Source organism: Rhodamnia argentea, chromosome 6 (genome assembly GCF_020921035.1).
Source record: "Rhodamnia argentea isolate NSW1041297 chromosome 6, ASM2092103v1, whole genome shotgun sequence".
Lineage (NCBI taxonomy): Eukaryota > Viridiplantae > Streptophyta > Magnoliopsida > Myrtales > Myrtaceae > Rhodamnia > Rhodamnia argentea.
In genome coordinates this window covers 9,394,902-9,415,779 of record NC_063155.1, presented here as the reverse complement: position 1 = coordinate 9,415,779, position 20,878 = coordinate 9,394,902, and the positions used below count along the sequence as shown (strand labels likewise).

At 37.0% G+C, this 20,878-nt stretch overlaps 2 pseudogenes; both read left to right on the top strand.

The window, feature by feature from the left end:
* The first annotated feature begins 4,045 nt into the window (after positions 1 to 4,045).
* Positions 4,046 to 5,940, top strand: LOC125315478 (annotated as a pseudogene).
* Positions 5,941 to 15,883: 9,943 nt separating this feature from the next.
* On the top strand, positions 15,884 to 17,846 carry LOC125315477 (annotated as a pseudogene).
* Positions 17,847 to 20,878: the final 3,032 nt, after the last annotated feature.

Genomic DNA, 20,878 nt, shown 5'->3' with positions numbered 1-20,878 from the left:
ATAAAAAAAAAAAACAAAATTGTTTTCGAATAATGAAAAGGTATGTGAGAAGTAACACCTTTTCGGACGCGAAAAGGTGTATTCTTTTATCATTATATAGTCAACTATTCTGCTCATTGTTCACAACTTCTAATTTTCAATTTTCATCCTTTCCGAACAAGAGAAATACAACCTTCATTTCCAATTGTTTCTTAGAGAGCTCTCGGAGAAATATTAGAATTGCTATCTAATATTCTCGCTTGAGACTCTGTTGTATCCTAGATGATTTTTGCCGGAAACCATTAGCAACGTTATGGGGGAAATAATTCCTTAAAGAGAGTGCTATCATGCCTTAGAGTCTAATTCCTTTGTTCATCCCATTTGACCATATTTTACCAACAAAAACTATTGTGCTTGTGGCAACCATTGTTCTCATTATTGCATCAAATGAGTATTAGTGAATTGAATGTTGTTGTAATTGCACATATGTATCATACTTTGAGTCAATATCTTAAAGAAAGAGAAATAACTTCTACGAAAATTTTGAAAAAGGGGACATCCATGTAAAGAGCCTCTTGCTAATCTAAAATGAAGAGAAGCTCAATATTTTATTGGCGAATTCATTTTGTAACTTAGTTTTTTGATAAGATAAATTTTGACGAAATGGTATGTAGGTTAGTAATAGAGAATTTTGTCTATGAGATTACTTTCACTACACTTATTTATCGAACAGTTCAATTTGTTCTGACGAAGTTCTTCACTGGAAGGTTATTGTAATAGTTGAATATGAATCATATTACCTCGTTTATTTCTTTACGTACCTGCTTTTTAGTAATCTCTCTCTCTCTCTCTCTCTCTCTCTCTCTCTCTCTCTCTCTCTCTCTCTCTCTCAACCTCCCATTTCGCTTCTCCCTTTTTAATTTTGTCAAGCAAGAAACGTACGTTCTTTTGGCAAATAATACGAAAGAATTAAACCATAATTAGCAAGTAACTAGTTATAAAGCGGTTTAGCCGGAGAAATTACAAAAAAAAAAAAAAATGTGAGACACCTGTTGAAGTTTTCATTAGGATTTGACTTGTAACTTTAGTTTACTTTAAGCAAATGGCAATTTTGGCCTCTTTTTTTTTAAGACGTGCTATGAATGAGCATATGCAAGAATTCAAGCCAGTCAATTGCGCCTGTTTAATGCGCACAAAAAATATTGCAGGAGGAAAAATGCACAAAATAAGTAAATGAAGTGATAGGTACCACTAAAAATCTCGAACTTGTAAAACCATGTCACATTTATCTCACACTAATTTTGATGCCGCATTTACCCAAATTGGTGCATCCATGCCACATTTACCCCAAACTAAAGCATTCATGCCTTATTACCCAAAAAAAATCCCAAATTCATCACAATATAGGATTAAATGTGGCACAGGTATATTAGTTTGGATTAAAATGTGGCACAAATATACTAATTTGGGATATTTATGACAGAAAAATTAGTTTTTGATAAATGTGACATTAGTATACCAGTTAAGGGTTTTTCATGGTATTAGCCCTAAATAAAATTGTATATCTCGTCTCAATCTCATCCACCCAAATTTTCACTGATTACTTGCCATCACCCCAAATATCAATACCCCTTAAACAAGTTAAGTATGAAAATAAAGAAAATGCCACGGAAGTTGTTTTGAAAATCTTTGTCCTATCCTCTCTCGTTTGGACTGTAATTAACAATTTTACCAAATATATAAAAAAAAGACATAAAAAAAAGGTGTTTTCTGCTATGTCCTCTCCATTTGATCTATAATTAATCATTTTACCAAATAAATAAATGAAATATCAAAAAAGGTATTATGAAAATCTAGGTCTTACCCTCTCCATTTGGCCTGTAATTAATGATTTTACCAAATAAATAAGATAAAAGCCAAGAAAAGGTATTATGAAAAACTCCACTCTATCATTTCCATTTGGCCTATAATTAATGATTTTACCAAATTAATAAGAAAAATTCCCAAAAAGGTGTAATGAAAATCTAGGTCCTATCCTCTCTGTTTGGCATGTAATTAATGATTTGACCAAATAAATACGAAAAAATCCAAAAAAAAAGGTATTATGAAAATCTCGGTCATATCCTCTCTATTTGTCCTGTAATTAATGATTTTACCCCATTAATAAGAAAAAACCAAAAACCATGTTGTGAAAATCTCTGTCTTATCCTCCCCATTTGGTATGTAATTAATGATTTTACCAATTTACAAGCAAAACAATGGGTGAGAGACAGGGAGGTTGCCCGTTTTGGACGTTATGGTCAAGGACGGTTCCAAGGGCACTCGTCTTCTCACGTGGTTCAAAACATCTTACTCGTGTGGTAGGTACCGCCTCTATGTTTGCCCTTATTCCATTTTACTCTTGTAGGATAATTACACAAATGGTCCTAAACTTAATTTTAATGCGCAATATGATCTCTGAATTTTCAATTTGTTTGTGATCCCTGAATTTTTTGATAAATATTCAATTTAATCCCTAGACTATATCGAAATATCTAATGTTATCCTTCAATTGATTCCATTCAAGTGCAACATTCAATATTTTCATATATACCAAGGACTAAATTCAAAATATACCAAAAGTTCATAGACCACATTGAACAAATTAAAAGTTGCAGGACGACATTGCACATTGGACTAAAGTTTATGGACTATATTGAGCAAATTAAAAGTTGAGGAGCGTCATTGCACATTGAGCCAAAGTTCAGAGATTATTGTGTCATTTTCTCTATTATTTTTTTATAGTCTCATTAAGGCATACTTAGTTTCTAGAATTTTCAATTTTAGTGCGCTAATTATCCATAACACGAAGCAATATGTTCTCATTTTGCTGCTCGTCCCCACTCCGGCATCGACCAATAGAATCTTCATTTATCATAGAACATTCAAACTTCAGGAGGTTCAATTAATTTCGCACAGAGCTCATTTAATTCCGCAATAAACAATTTTCGAGCATAGGGCGTACTTAATATATAGATTTTTCAATTAGAGTATCTATAACATAAAACGATATTTCCTCATGTTGTTGCTTGTTATAGCTCCGGCACCTAACTATATAATTTCTATTTGTGACGTATTATTAGGACTTTAGGGAGATTCAATTAATACCTGCACACAATCTCAATTAATTTCGCGAACGAGCGAGAATTGTGGCAATTTCGTGCATAGATATTATACCTTTCACGTTTCAATGATAGATTTTGTAACGACGATCAAACGATCTTGTCAACTGATGCTTTTAAGGTGTTTCGTTAAGCATTCCTAACAAAGAGTTATTTCATTTTCAAAGCCCTGATTATGCAAAACGTAGGGAAGACGATTGAAAATGATAATTGTCTATATTTTGATGTAAAGCAAGTGTTCCTGGGCATTGGTCGACAAAATCCCAATTCATGTAATTGTCAGCAAATAGATTGTTTTTAGTGGTTTTTCTTTTTATTTCTTTCCAGGGAAAATGCAAAGCGAAAACGAACGGCTCAATAAGAAGTGCATGCGCTTCACAACGACACCGCCAAACGAACTGCGAGCAACTCCGCTGGTTTTCCTCTATAAAAGCCTTCTCTTGTAACTCAAATCCCCCTCTTCATCTTCACCTTCTTCAATTTACAAACCCTACACAGCTGACCAACCTCTGTTTCTCCGCGTTCCTTGTTCGTGTCCTTCTCTATTCTTATCTTGGAGAAATCTTGTAAGACTCCTTCCTCTTTCCTTTGAATTTGATCTTTGTCTTTCTTGACAGCGACGTAATTAGATCTACAGAAACCTCTGTAAGCTTCCCAAGATGCATGCTTTTGTTGCTGAGAATTAGATCGTCAGCTTTCTCATTTCGTTTCTGTCACTGCCTTCGTTTTTCTTCTACTGACGACTAAACCTTGACAATCTCTCAGTTAGTGTTTTGGGTTGGTCATGAGTTAAAAGCGTTTTATCTTCATTTGTTCTGCAATTCAATTTTTCTTTCGTCGATCCGTACCAATCCATGGTTATTTTTTTAAAGCTCATTTTTGGGACGTTCCAGGTTCGGTCGGAAATGTTGGACTACATCCATCAATGTCTGTCACCGACTGTCAACACCGTCACTCCTGATGCAGTCGCTCAGGAATTCAACCATCTGTCAATCAATGTCAATCCTCCAGATCTGAATGGTCCGATGGACGATCAGGTTCCAGATTCATCCATCTCCGATTGCGAGACCGTTGTCTCCACTGATCATTCTGCCACTCCTCTGTCGCAATTCATCGGCAGCGGGTTGATGGAGCTTGAAGAGGGAGACAAGGTCGACCGCTATATCAAGGAGAGATTTGTCTCGTGCCTAGCTGCGCTTGGGGCGCATGTTACCATCGCGGTAATCCACCAGAACAGCCACTCCAGTTTCTCAGCGAAAGCACTGGTCCAAGCTTTTCAAGCTTACTCATGGGCAATGCAGAAGAAAGGTGGCAGTGACACAGCCAACGTGCAGTATGCATGGTGTGCGACCTTGAAGGAAGAAGTGTCCAAGATCTTGTGCTATGGCTTCAACTACAGTGGGAAGCCTGAGAATAATGGCTTGTATGGATGTGGAGTTTATTTTGCTCCTGTTAATCATCCCCTAGAAAGGTACCGGATTCCTTTTATGATACCGTTTGGAAAGTGGTACGATAACGAAGATATGTTAAATTTAGCACGATCGTATAATTCCCTCGTAAGATATGGCCGGTTATATCTAATATAAAGAGTATATTAGGCGATCATGTTGTTTCTGGACTCGTATTGGAATGTTGTGGATATGATCATATTGGCCTTTGATGGTTTCATGGCATTGCCTTGGCAGCTCTAATCTGCCACTACGGATTGCATAAACAATCGACAGTTACCATTTGGAAAGTGGTACTATCACGAAGAAATGTTGATTTAGTGCGTTATTGTATTTCCCTTTTCAACTATGATCGGCAAAATATGGTAGAACAAGTATGTTTCGCGAGCATATTGTTTCTCGACTTTCGTTGATATTTGTGCGTGTGATGATACTGGCCTTAGATTAGCCTCTTTGTATTGCTTTGGCAGCATTATGACTAGTCCTCTAGATATAGATGGCCTACAGCATCTGTTGCTTTGCCGTGTCATAATGGGAAAATCGGAACATGTCAATCGTGGTTCTGAATAATCTCATCCCAGTTCAGAACAATACGATTCTGGCGTTGACAACTTATCCTTTCCAAGGAGATACATTGTTTGGAGCAACCACGTGAACACTCACGTGTTGCCAGAGTACCTTGTCAGCTTTAGAGCCGTTTACTATGCAAGAGGTAATCAAATTGTTTTTATCTCTTTCCTGCTTTTGCATTGACCATGTTTGTGTGTTTGACTTTGTCTAGTTTTTCAAGTGATCTGATGATTTGAGAGATTCATATGCAATAGGGTCGATGAGAACTCCAAAAAAGTCTCGGAAACCAAATTCCCCTTGGATACCAATTAGGTTTTTTATTACAGAACTCACAAAAATCTTCCTTCAATCTGATATCGACTTGATATGCAAGGATTATAAGGCCCACAAGGTAAGAGCCGCATCAACATTGTGATCACTTAGTTCTAGTCTTTCAAGCTTTTTTTTTCCCCTCACCTTCAATGTTGAATTATTTTAAAATATGAGCATCATTTTCTAGGAAGGAAAGATTTCAAGGCATGTACTGGTACAAATAGTCAGGCAAATTGCAGGCAATAGGTTGCTGATTCGAATCATCAAAAGATTCCGAGCTAAGGTGTGGATTATGATCCCTTTGATAGATAGTAATTTTTTTGGGTCGAATTTGATAGACAATAGTTCAAAAGCACTTCTATGCCTTGATGTCGAGTCATGGATAGAGTGGGATGGCTTGCATGGAAATATAACATTGATAGTGGATAATTTATTCTTTTCTACAGCAATTTGGGGGGTGCAGCGGCTGATTATGGGACCATGATGGACTTGAATAAGACTGGGATGCAAGGCGTATGAATAAGACCTGCTTATACAAGATGTAGAGGAGGAAGATGCCCATCCGAATCGGACACTAACATAGCTGCTGACTTTTAGATAGGCAAAGGACTCTTTTGGAATTTGTACGATTTAAACATTATAGTCATAAACTGCGGTCTTCTCTTAGTCCCTATGTCACATGACTGTTTGTTTTTCAATAGAGTATCACAACTCTTCTCTAGTTGACATGTTTTCGAGAATATCTTATGATTTGTGCAATTATTTAGGAGATAATTACATTTTCAACTAATGACCAATCACAACACATCGAGATCCTGAAACTTTTCGGGCGAGTTTTCATTAAAAAAAAAATGGAGGAATAGAGTTTAAGCTAGAAATCTTTGGGAGAACCTTTATATCTGGGCACCTTTCTTTCTTGAATCAGGCATCTTCCTTAGGTGTGGTCCTTGGTTTGTCCCTTCTAATTTTCTCTTTGTTTCTTAAAATCTTTGGTAGTCGGGAATGATCCTCTTTGTTTTGCAAAATCTGTCTTTTTATTTATTATAAAGAAAGGTCCTTGCTTTGCCTTTAATTTTGGTCCCCGAACTTGCCTTGTTTTTTCTAATCAAACCCTTCAACTTTTTATATTTTTCACTTTCTGCTCTTTCTGGAGGAGTTTGATGACCCGGCAAGAGACTGCTCCAAGGGTACAACACACCCAACACTTGCCGTGCATGTCTGTCGGTATTCTATTTAAATCTCTTTTAATTTCTTTTATCCCCATTTTTCCTTTTGTTTCGAAGCTTCATGGGACAAATTTGAGGGCCTGCAATTTTTGGTTGCTACTTCTTGATTATGAGCTTTTTGTTGGAATAATAGAATTAATTTTAGTAGATGTTCTGTTCGATACAAGTTTGTAGAACATGCAAATTGCATTAATATTGAAGTCGTTTAGTAGAGGCGTTAGAATTTTACAAGGGAAAGAAAATTTAGAAAGGGAAAGTCAATGGTGAGCTTGTTGCTGATCACAGCAAAATTGTCCTAAACCTTTTGCATTTGTGTGGCAATTCAGTCATAAACCTTTTGTACTTGTATCAATTTAGTCCATCCGGCCGGACGTGGACGCCGATGCTGACTTGGACAATTTTTAATAATATTTTATTACTTTCTCAATTTATTTTTTATTTTCTCTTTTTTCTTTGTTTTCTTTATCTTTCCTTTTTTTTTCCATTTTCTCTCTCATGGTTTCTCTCTCCTCCTCCAAGCAAATCCCTCGCCTAAAGAAGAACAGGAAGAAAGTAGGGGGAATTGATAGCAGCCGCCATGTCACCAAGAGGCTAGGACCGGCAAGTTTGACTTACCAGCCTCGGGCGAAGCTCGCCCCCCTCAACGCTAGATGAGGTCAGCCTCGCCAAGCCATGGCAAGGCCTGAATTTGCTAGGCCAAATCTGGCGACACGGCGCTACAATTGATTCCCTCTCATTTCTTGTTGTTCTTCTTCAGGCGAGGGCTCTGCGCAAAGGAGGAGAGAGACCTCACCCCCGCCGTCGTCGGCCTCACCCAGCCATGGCGAGTCCCAAAGGCTAAATTTAGGCGACACGGTGGCAGCCATCGACTCCCCCTGCTTTCTTCCTGTTCTTGTTCAAGCAAGAAATTTGCATGGAGAAGGAGGAAGAGGAGAGATAAAATGGAAAAAAGGAAAGAGAAAAATAAAAATAAAAAATATTAAAATATTATTAAAAAGGTCCACGTTGACGTCGATGTCCATGTCAACGCCAGCTAGCATCCACGTCAATGCTGGCTAGCATCCACATCAACGTGGGCTAGCCAAAGTTGATCGAATAAACTGAATTGGCACAAAAAAAAAGTTTAGGACTAAATTGACACAAATGCAAAAGGTTTAGGACTGAAATTAAAAAATTAAAAAGGTTTAGAACTGAATTGGCAAAAGTACAATAGGTTTAGGATTTTTCCGACAATTTTTCTTGCTAGTGGCTTAGAGAAAGAAGAATAAAATTCTATTTTGTGCTGGACGAGTTTGCACAGCGCTTTCCTTTTACTAGCTGGATGTCTTTGGCAGCTTCTACAGTCAATGGTTGCTCTTTTTTATGTAATAGCCCCATTGATATATTCCCCACAACTTTCTCGAACTTGAAGATTTGAATGTTCTTATGTGAATATGAACACATGATTCTATTTTTCCTTGTCAAACTGCATTGTATAGCACTCTCCCGAGGGTTCTCTCTGTCTCGGAGATTCTCGATGTTTTTGCTAGGGTTTCGTCTGTCTGAGGAACAGAGCGAGATAATGAGGATGATGAAGATATCTAGAAAAAATTAGGGCAATGAGTTTCTATACTAGTTGTTCAATTCTTGAGTTCGTTTTTTATTTTTAAATAAAAAGGTCAATTTTTTGTACCCTGGTGGATTGGGTAAAGGGATCTTCTGCTACATCTTCTTCTTGCTTGTGATATCTCTTGTTACGATCTAGAGCAACATGGATATTCCAACGACTTTCTCGAACTTGAAGATTTGGATGTCCTTCCGTGAATATGAACACGAGTCTTTTTTCCTTGCCAAATTGCATTGTACAACAGTGTCCCAAGGGTTCTCTCTAACTCGAAAATTCTATACTAATGTTCAACTGATTTCTATACTAATGTTCAATTCTTGAGTTGAGATCGTATTATTCGATGAAGTTCCATTTTTCGTATGATTATGAATTGGGCAAGGGCATCTTCTTCTGCATCTTTTTCTTCTTGCTTGTGATGTCTCTCTATTACCACCTTTAGCATGTTACAATCCAGAGCCCTATGGATATAATCCCAATGACTTTCTCGAATTTGAAGATTTGGATGTCGTTCCATGAATATGAGCATGAGTCTTTTTTCCTTGAAAAACTGCATTGTACAGCAGTGTCCCGAGAGTTGTCTCTATCTCGAAGATTCTCAAATATTTTTGTTAGGGGTTTTGTATGTTTGAGGAACAGAGCGAGATAATGATGATGACGATGATGATGACGACGATGACGAAGAAAATTAGAAGAAATTAGTGTAATAGGTTTCGATACTCGTTGTTCAATTCTTGAGTTGAGATCGTATTATTCAAAAAAAAGTTCGATTTTTTTTTATGATGGTGAATTGGGTAAAGGGATCTTCTTCTACATCTTCTCCTTCTTGGTTGTGATGTCTCCGTGTTACTACTTTTTACCTGTTACGATCTAGAGCCCTATGGATATAATCATAACTCCATTGCTGTTTTTTTACCTGTTATGATCTGGAGCCCTATGGATATAATCCCAACGACTTTCTTGAACCTGAAAGTATGGATGTCTTAATGTGAATATGAACATATAAGTCTTCTTTCTGTGAGTACTAGCAGACCATTGTTGGAGTTAAAAAACAAAAAAAGAACAAATTTACGCGAGCTATTTGAAATAAAGGAGACATCCATGTAAAAATCCTCTTGTAGTCTAAAATGCACAACTTAATTTTCAGATTAGTAAATTAATTTACACCTTAATATATAGTTCGCATAAATTGCAAAGAAATGATAGACTGCTTATTATCTTAACATTAGAAGATTTTCATTAGAAAATCTTATTACCTCACTTTTCTATGCACCAACTATAACGACCCTAGGACCTTTCCCCTTATTTACTTGTTTATAACTTTCCTTAACTCTTTTTTTTTATTTTCTGCCAACCTTTATTTTTAATGGTGAGCGTATTGAAACAGTAGACATAGCAACCTTTATATATAAATACACATAATTTTATATATGCATCAATATATCTTACATCATCATATAACGTCCCATTTACTTTTTATAAATAAAATACGAAGGCAATTAAATACTCGTTCTCACATTCCATCTCTTCCATCTACTATCACCCATATCTTCAAGACTCCACATCGACAACATTGCTCGGGTAATATGCATATGAGTGGACTGGCCGAACAGAGAAGCTCAAGATGGTTCCATCAATTTCCTGAAAAATAAAGGGATGAGTGAGTAGCCCAAGAAATGAAATTACTAGGCCTAAGGCGGGAATGTCGGCTTTATACTCAACAAAACTATCATGTGATCTATTGTAAATATGAGCATGAATCTTCAATGGTAAATCATCAAATGCATGGAGTCCACCACATAATTTTTGTTTAAATGCCATGAACACATCTATTCATGCAATTCACATCAAACGGCCATTTCTGGCTTGCCAATTTGTGCCTATCCGGGCAATAATTATTAAGAGATATCCCGGGAATGCTCCCTTGTGGGTTCAATGTTACCGAACGATAAACATCTCGCAAAATCACCTTCACGGGAACGATGGCTCAATATACCTACGATACGAACCCTTGAGACTTTCAGGGAACATTTGTCTATCCGGGCTATAATTGCCTATCCAAGCCATGTGTCGTTCCTCGGATGATCTGCACAAACACATTCTTGCAGGCACATCCATCAAATCATTTTAATCCAAGAAAATATCGTTATTACATGATTCAAATCATTTTAATGCGAGAAAATATCTTCATGACTTGATGTAATAACACTCGTATCGCACATGAAATGCACACAATTCATGTCAATCTAATGCAATATTTCGTATGAGTAACAAACGAACATTTCTGCGTTAGATCTAGTAATCCCATTTACCTATCCCCCAGATTATTTTATTCTACGATGAATAAAATAAGACGGGAGGCAACACGATGGAGGCGACGTGAGGCGGTGGTGGCAATAAGCAACGATTCGGTGGGGTGGCCAAGAGAGGGATAGGGGAAAACCGAGAGAAAACACGTAAGGGCAAAAAGAGAAGAATAATCGGTGGATGTTGAAAATGAAGGAACCCTTCCTATATTTGTAGTAGTTTTCTAGCTTCTCTTACAAGTTACTTCATAATACTCTTGCTTTGTTATTTTGATCCCATTGGTCCACCAAAAAGCCTCTCTTTCTTAGGTTCATAGATTAGCTACTTATTGACGTCCTATTGGTCCAAGTGTATGGTGGATATGCATCTTTATCTTATGCATTAAATTTGATAATGACTTGATGCTTATTTCTTACCATTAATGCTTGAAAGCGACATTGATCTTATCCTAGCATTAATTACTTGAAAGTGACGTTGATCTTATCTAGATCTTGACTTTCTAATATGAATGCATTTATTACATGAAAAAGAAATGGTTCTTTTCCTTTCATTAATTGTATGAAAACGATATTGTTCTTATCCCTTCATTAATTGTATGAAAATGATATTGTTCTTGCCTCTTCATTTATTGTATGAAAATGACATTGTTCTTATCTTATCAATTAATGCTTGAAAATGACATTGTTCTTAACTCTTCATTTATTGTAAGAAAATGACATTGTTCTTATCTTATCAATTAATGCTTGAAAATGACATTCTTTTCATCCTTTAGAAAGACTTGGTTGACTTAGCATTGATTATTCATGAGCTATTTCTTCATTTCTATGTTCTAATGCCAATTTTCGAAAAGTTTCCCCCAAAGAAATTAAGAAATAATTCCCTTGAGAAATTTCAAAATAACTTTCTAAAATTAGGAGTAGAACCTTAAAAATTCCTTAAAGAATTTATCCATAAGATTTATGTTATTTTCTAATTATTTCTAATGGAAGAAAATTTGGGATATCACACCAACTTTCCGGTAATTCATCGACTTCTCTTTCTCTATCTCAACCACCCAAAGAAAATTACAAAAAAATGTAATAAACCTATTGTACATCGGTGAATTCAATCCTTAAATTTTTTATTTTACCGATCTAGTCTTAAACCTTTTGATAATTTATCATTGTAATCCTTCCGCCCAATTTCTGTTGAAAATCACTAAAGTGGACATCGATCGTCCTATATGGCACGACAAAAGTTGTGTGGGAAAATTTTATGATTTTAAAATAAAAATATATAATTTTTTTCCTTTTTATTCTCTTTTCCTTTCTTTTTTTTTCCCCCTCATTGGATTTTCGACCAGCAAGGGTCCAACCGTCGCCCTGACGACCTTGTCGGCCATAGCCCTTGGTAGATCGAGCGAGCTCCCTATCCAAGCGACCCCGGGGCTAGCAAGGGCTACCCTCGCTAGTGGCTAGAGACCTCGGCTGGCCATCAACAGGGCCCGCGACCGACAAATGGAAATAAAGAAAAAGAGACAATGGAAAAGAAAGAAAAGATTCAAAAATTGAAAAAAAAATTATAGATATTATCCACATCGGTATCGATTGTGCCATGTAGTACTGCGGAGGACAAACGATGCTAACTAGACTGCCACATTTGGATTTTCGGCCAAAATTGATCGAAAGGACTACATTGTCAAATTGTCAAAATGCTTAAGATTAAATTGACAAATTTGAATAGTTTAGGATTAAATTTGCAACCGCATAATAGGTTCAAGACGTTTTTTTTTGCCAATTGTTCACAGCCACCCATTCCGCTTCTCCCTTTTTTAGTTTTGTCACGTGGATGATGTTGTTCCCTCCTCATAGCTGACTAGTTAGATGCCATGCACGTCGAAAGAGGCTAATAATATAAAAGATTTTGACACCTAATTAGCAAATAACTAGTTATAGAGTGATTTGGATGGAGAAATTTAAATCATTTGATGCACCTGTGAAATTATTCATTAGAATTTGACATGTAACTTTTGTTTACTTTATAAGCTAAGTGGCAATCTTGGCCTCTCTCTAATTTGGGCGTGTTATGAATGAGCACATGGAAGAATTCATGCCTGCCAATTGCACATGTTCAATGCACGCCAAAACTATCACATGAGCAAAAATAAATAACTAAATTAATAAAATGCCGTTAATCTCGTCTCAATCTCAACTGTCCATTTTTTCACCGACCACCGAACAAATTAATTATGAAGATTAAAAATATTGCCAAAAGAGGTATTACGAAAATCTCAGCCCTCTCCTCTTCATTTGGTCTGTAATTGTAATTTAGTAATAAATTAAAAACTGCCAAAAAAGATATTACGAAAATCTCCTCCTCCCTATAATCTTATTTTGTTCTCTAATTAATAATTTTACCAAATAAGTAGAAACATGCCAAAACACATAGTCATTATCCGTATCCTCTCTATCTGTAGTCTGTAATTAATAATTTTTCCAATAAATAAGAAAATTCTGAAAAAGTATTACGAAAATCTCCGTCCTTACCCTCTCCATTTGGCGTGTAATTAAAAATTTTACCAAATAAATAAAAACAATGCCAAAAAAGTTATTACGAAAATCTCTTCCCCATCCTCTTCAAAAAAACATTCGAACTTCAACAGGTCCAATAAATTCCTCAAAAGGAGTTCAATTAAATCCGGGAACGAGCAATCATCGCATTCTCATGCTTAAGGGATACATTGTTTTTTTAGGTCAAAATGCTTAAAGGATAATTGACATGTAGATTTTCCAACAGACAGTGCACCAACTATTTATAACCCGAAACAACTTTTTGTGGCTTTGTTGCTTGTCATCACTCTTTCTCCGCCAATATTATCTCTATTTATGACGGAGTATCCGAACTTCGAGAGGTCCAATTAATTCCATGCGAGACGTGCCATGTTTTCGGGCATAAATATTTTACCTTTCACGCTTCATCGATAGATTCTAGACCAATCATTACATTAGATATTGTTAGCCGACCGTTAATTAACGGTTTCAGGATGTTTTGTTAACCATATCTAAGTCTCCGTTTGTTTCGCAAAAAAATGACCTTTCCGGAAAATATTTTCCAGGAAGTCATTTTCCAAGAAAATGACTTCCTTTTCCGATGTTTGGCAAAAACTTGAAAAAGTTCCGGAAAATATTTTCCGCCGTTTGATAAGGAAAATTCGTCTTATTTTAAGTTCAGAGACTTGATTATATTAATTTTTTAATTAATGCCCTTCCGGTACCAATTTCATGAAAAAAGTTCAATTTGGCAATTTCGATGAATTCTGACTTGAAGTTCAAAGGTGCAATTTTTTGAATTTTCTTTTTTATTATTTTTTTATATTTTGAAATTAAAAAATAAAGGAAAATTAAAGTGAATTGGTTCAAGGTTACCTTTCCGAATTTGAAACAATATCAAATCAATTCAATCCTACTTGCGGATAGGGTCGGCGATGGTGTGAACGGTGGTGTCTCAAGCGAAGGAGCCTCACGGTTCATGATGAGTTCTGGGGATGCTTCGGCAATCTCAAATCAAAATCAATTTCGTATGTCAACTTATTGCACCCACGGAAATTGCCACCTTGCAAGGCAGGGGACTCGCAACCGTGCTCTCTATTGTGGCCGTGAAGTCTTCAATGAATTTCCGTGGCCTCAAAAGTCTCCCGTGACTAGAATCTGCAGGAAGAGTCGCCCGGTTGTCGTCATTGCTTAGTAAGGGAGCTCATGGGTGACTGCTATGAATCGTTTTCTCGGCGAATGTTCACCATCGGGCAAACTTGTGAAAATAGAGAGAATGGAGCTTCGCCTGGCCGTTAGTAAAAGCGCGAGAACAGAGGGAGAGAGATGCGCCTCTAATTTTTGTGGAAACAAATGAAGGTGGTCCCCGTCGACTACGCTGCAGAGGTCTCGCAATGCCTCCCGGAGGCCACCCTTGGCGGCGACTCGAAATCGACCTTTGAATGCCTCGTCGACCCACTCGTCAATGTCAACTATGTCGTGGCGGTGAGCCTCAAGACCGGAAGGCCGACGTCATCCTGCGCGGCGAGTCCACCGCCGAGCTCTACGTGGAGCACGAGAAGTTCGGGACGGACGTCGGGACTTTTTTCCTAGCTATAGCTTTCCTTGCTCGAGGCCCGAGCCACCGGTTGCGGCCATGGTCGGCAACCCGCCGAGGGAGAAGAAGGAATACTAAAAAAAGAAGACAAAAAAAAAATAAAGAAAGTAATTAAAAAATAAATTTTATCCGAAAAATAAAAAATGAAATTTTTGAATTTTAAAAAAATAAATAAATAACGAAAAGAAAGAAAAAAAATAATTAAAAAGAAAAAAATAGTTGAAAGAGAGGAGGAATGAAAAGTGTGGAAAATGTTTTCCTCTTCTCAAAATGAGGAAATCATTTTCCTTAGTTTTAGAAGGTTTTTTTTGTTGACCGGAAAATATTTTCCGTTGACCGCTCATTTTCCGCCCCCCAAACACCGGAAATTGGGGAAAATGTTTTCTGGAAAAATATTTTCCGTGAAACAAACGGAGCCTAAATAAGAAATATTCTTACTTTTAACGTCCCAACTGTGCATCCCACAAAGAAGAGGACATTTTGAAAACGATGAATTTCTACATTTTGATGCTTTTTTCTTTTTGGTCAAATATATTCTGAATTTTTTTTTGTCAGAGATAAATTTTATATTTTGATGTTTTAACAGGAACATTTATCGACCAGATCCCAATATTTAAGCACAGAATTCATCCCATTCAAATTGAATTTTCACGGTGACTTTTTTATATAATTATTTCCAGGGTAAATGGAAAGCGAAAATGACACCGCCAAAGCCAAGCTAATAGCATAAGAGTGCGTTGTTCCGTTGGCCTTCTTCTATAAAATCCTTCTCTTGAAACTCAAATCCCTTATTCAAGCAAGAACCCTACTCTCCTTCAACTCTACACTTCACTCAGACACTCACCTCCGGCGACAGCTCCGTAAGCTTCCCAACTTGCATGCCTTTGTTCCATCGCTCTCGTTGTTTTCAAAACCACTTTTTTTTTCATTTGACGATCTCTCGATAGTGTTCGGGGTTGGTGATTCTGTTTTGAAATCGTCACTTCATTGACTAAAAGATTTGGATCTTCATTAGTTCTGCAATTCCATGTTTCTTACTTCGATCAGTACCATTCGATAGTTTTTCATTTTAGCAGTTGTAAAAACGATTTGTGAATCGATTCTTTATTTGTTTAAAATCACTTTTTTCGGACGTTCCAGCTTTGGTCGGAAATGTCAGACTACATCCATCAATGTCGGTCACCGACTGTACACAGCGATGTGGTCGCACGTGAATTCAACCATCTGGCAATCGACCCCAACCATCCAAATCTGAGCGATCCTATGGAAGATCAGGATCCGGATTCATCCGTCTCCAATTGCAAGAGCGTCGTCTCCGTCGATCAATCTGTCACTGCTCTGCGGCCACTCATCAGCAGTGGGTTGATGGAACTTGGCGAGGGAGACATGCTCCACCGCTACATCAAGGAGAGACACCTCTCGCGGCTAGGTGCGCTTGAGGGCCAAGTTACCGTGGCGGCAATCCACCGGAATGGCTTCTCCAGTGTCTCAGCAAGAGCACGGGCCCGAACGTTTCAAATTCACTCGCAGGCAGTGCAAAAGAAAGGCGGCAGCGGCACCGCCAACCTGAGGTACGCGTGGCACGCGGCCTCGAGGGACGGGGTCTCCAAGATCTTCTCCTATGGCTTTGGCTACAGTGGGAAGCCAGAGAACAGTGGCTTGTATGGTTCTGGACTTTATTTTGCTCCTGAAATTCATCTTCTCGAGAGGTACAGAATTCCTTCTTTTCTTTTTTCTTTTTTTTTGGTGCATGTGATGATATTGGATGTAGGTAGTTTCATGGTAATGCTTTGGCAGCGTTAACTCGCCCCTATTAATTGCATAATCAATCAAGAGATTACACAAAATATATTGATTTAGCGTGTAATTTCCCTTTAAATCCATGATCAGTTAAATCAAGTAGAACCATGTATGTTTAATCTATTGGCTGTGTTAGATCGGACCCTTTATATTGAATAAATAATTGAGAGTTACAGTTCGGAAAGTGGTACGATCATGAAGATATGTTGATTTGGAGCGTTATTATGTTTCCCTTTTAATCTATGGTCGGGAGTATGTTTCGCGAATTTGTTGTCTCTTGACTCGTGTTAATATGTTGTGCATGTGATCATAATGGCCTTAGATAGTCTCTTTGTAATGCTTTTGCAGCCTTAAGATCGCCCCTATAGATAAAGATGGCCTGAGGCATATACTGCTTTGTCGGATCATATTGGGGAAATCAGAGCTTATCAGTTTTGGCTCGGAACAATCTCATCCTAGTTTTGAAAAGTACGATTCGGGCGTGGATGACTTATCATCTCCAACGAGATACACCGTTTGGAGCACCAACATGAACACTCATGTGTTACCAAAGTATGTTGTCAGCTTTAGAGCCCCTGGTTACTGCTTAAGAGGTAATCAAATTGCTCTTTCTTGTTTCTGCTTTTGCATTGACCATGTTCGTGGGTCTAACTTCGTCTGCGATTTGTGAAAATCTAAATGCACTAGGGTTGTTGAGAACTCCAGAGAAGTCACAGAAACAGACTTTCCCTCGGATGCCATCTCGTATTTTGAGTTCGGAACTCTCGAAGATCTTACTTCCATCTGACGTCAATTTGATCTCCAAGTATTAGAAGGATCAAAAAGTAAGTGCCACATTAACATTGTCATCACTTATTTCTAATTTTTCAAAGCTTTGTTTTTTGCTTTCGTTTAGGCTCCGCTTGTTTTGCAAAAACTGAGTAGTTTGAAAAACATTTTCCTAAAATTGAAGACAAAAATGAATGGACAAAAAATATCTTCATCATTCACGCAAATATTTAGACGCAAATTGTTGTCATTATGACAATATTTTTCATTAACTAACTATTTCAAGCGATATATGCAATTATTTTGAGGAAAATATTTTTCCAATTCACTTATTTTTCGTGAAATAGATGAAGCCTAACGTTGGAATTTATCTCAAAACATGATCATCATTTTCCAGGGAGGAATGATTTCGAGGCACATGCTTGCGCAAAAAGTCAAGCAAATTATAAGGAGGATGATGCTGATTGGATTCATTAAATGGGTTGGAGTTAAGGTGTGGATTATGAAACCTTTTGACAAACAATTATTCGAGATAAGTACACCGTGAATGCCATAACTTGTGTACGGCATTCACTTGAATGTCATAACTTTCAAAATGTTCATTTAAGTACCATAACTTTCAAAAATCATTCACTTGAGTGCCATATCGGAGGAAAATCGTTCACTTGAGTGTTACATCAACTTTTCCAACGAGCCACGTCAGCTTTTCCGGCGTCCACATTAACATGGCACTCAAGTGAATGATTTTAAAAAGTTATGGCACTTCAGTGAACATTTTGAAAGTTATGGCACTCAAGTGAATGCCATACAAAAGTTATGGCACTTATAGTGTACTTTTCCCACAGTTATTCGAAAGCACGTTTATGCCTTTGATGTCAAGTCATGTATACAGAGAGCTTGTTTCTGCTTTCATTGAGTTGATAGTGAATAGTTTATTTCATTGTACAGTAATTCAGGGTGTGAAGCGGCTTGTTATGGGACCGACCATGGATGGAATTGAATAAGATTGGAACGCGAGGCGTATTAATAAGATTGGTTTTTATTTTGATAAGTTCACAGCACGCAGCAACGCGGGCAAATGATACACAAGATGTGGAGGAGGAGGAGCCCCATCCAAATCGCACATTTTCGTAGCTGCTGACTCTTAGATAGAGAAACTCTTTTGGAATTTGTACAATTTGAACGTGTGGGCTTCATTATAGTCATAAACTTGGTGTTCTCTTAGTCCCTATCTCACATGACTATTTATTTTTCAATGGAGTATCAAATCTCTTCTTCAGTTAACATGCTATGGGAATATTTCATGATCTGTGCAATTATGCAGGAGATAATTACATTTTCATCTATTGACCTGTCACAACATAACCAAATCCTGAAAATTTTGTGGCAAGCCTTGATAAAATGCATAACTTAAAAAAAGAAAAAGACAGGTGACTTAGGCTTCATTTGTTTCACGGAAAATGAGTTATTTGTGAAAAATATTTTTCAATAAGTTATTTTTCAGGAAATGACAATCTTTTTTGATGTTCGATTGAAACCTAAAAATGAACTGAAAAATAATTTTCGCCTTTCATTATGAAAAATTGGATTTGATTTTCCTACGTGCAATCCTTTTAATAAATTTTTTCTTTTTTTCTTTTCTTTTTAAAAAATATGTATTTCTATTTTTTAATTTTTTATCTATTCTTTTTATTTTCATTTTTATTTTTCCTTTTTTATTTCTTTTCTTTTCTTTTATTTCTTTTTCCCTCTTCTTCTACCGCTCGCCAGTCATTGCGACAACCGGGTTCACCGGCCATAGCCAGATCTAGCAAGGTGAACTCGCCCTAGGCTAGACCTCGCCAACTCGGGTGAGCAGCTGTGGCCAATTGCCAGCGGCCGGCAAAGAAATAAAAGTAGAAAACAACAAAATTATCCAAAAAATAGTAAAATATAAAAATATAAAAAAAATTGAGAAGCAAGAACCTAGATTTTATGCCTGCCAATTTGCACATATTCAATGCACCCCAAAAATATCACATGAGCATAGATAGATAAATAAATAAAATTACTCTAAAACAAATTAAGTGTGAAAATAAAATAAAATAAGACAATAAAAAAGATGTTAATAAATCTCTGCCCTATTCTCTCCATTTGGTCTGTAATTAATAATATTGTCAATTATTTAAATATGGCAAAAATGGTATTATGAAAACCGCTGCCATGTCCTCCCCTTTTGGTTTGTGTTAATAAATATCTAACCAAATAAAAAAATGCCAAAGAAAGTATTACCAAAATCACCGTCCATATCCTCTCCATTTGGTCCGTAATTAATAATTTTACCAATTAAACATATGCCAAAGAAGGTATTACGAAAATCTCTATCGTATCATCTCCATTTGGTCCGTAATTAATAAACTTACCAATAGAAAAAAGTACCAAAGATGGTATTACCAAAATCTCTGCTCTATCCTCTCCATTTGGTTCTTAATTAATAATTTTTACCATAAAAAAATCCAAAAATGGTATCACGAAAATCTCCGTCCTTATCCTCTTTACTTCGTTTGTAATTAATTATTTTACCAAAGAATTTAAAATACCCATTTAAAATACCCAATGAGATATTACGTACATTTCTGCCATATCCTTTCCAATTGGTCTGTCATTAATGGTTGTACCAATTTACAAACAAAAGGGTGGAATGACAACGAGTGGTAAAGGACAGGTCCGAAGGCACTCTTTATGTCAAAGGTTTGAAAACTGAAATGGTTTCATTCGGGGGAAGATTCACCTGTTTCTGGTTCTTTTCTTGCTCGCCAATTTATTTCTTGGAATAGGAAGTCTGGCCTTTTCTTTTGGTATTATTCTCTTAGGAGTCTTGTTCTTTTCTTTCAGCTGTAGGAGTGCGTAAATCCCTGGGGAAAAAAGTAGAAACATAAAGAAGATTGGAAAGTTTTTCTTTCGATGAGAGACCTAAAAGCATCAGTGGCTCAGAAACCCTCGAGCTGAAACCCTTGGAGAATCTACTACAAAGCATCAACCGTTTAGTTCGAGTGAAGATCGTGGTGGGTAAGGTCGCATATTTGTTCTTCGTTTATTTCGTGAAAAATGAATTATTTGGAAAAAAAAATTAGATATCTTTCTATCTTTGCAGCACAGTGATGACTCTCACTCGTATATCTTCAAGCATGCTTATATGATTTGCACTTGATCTCTATGATTTTTCCATTAAATGTTTCACATAGGTTGTTGTCTGTTGTGCGGAACAAGCGATCGAACAATAAAATAGACAGAACAAGAAAATAAATCGAACACCAGATGTACGTGGTTCAGTCGTAGAGACCTACGTCCACGGGGAGAGCAACAACAAATTTCACTATAGAACGAGTGATACACGGAGATTACAGATCACACTCGAGTTACTCAAATGCTCACGGTGTTTCCCAAGCCCACAAGAATTTCTCAGCTAGAACACAAATTCTTCTTGAATGTAATTCGCAAAGTAAACTTTACTCGTCGGATGAACGGCACGAGGACTCGCGTACAAGCACTCACCTTGGCGATGCTTCAAGAGCCACCCACAGTTTTTCAACACTCTTC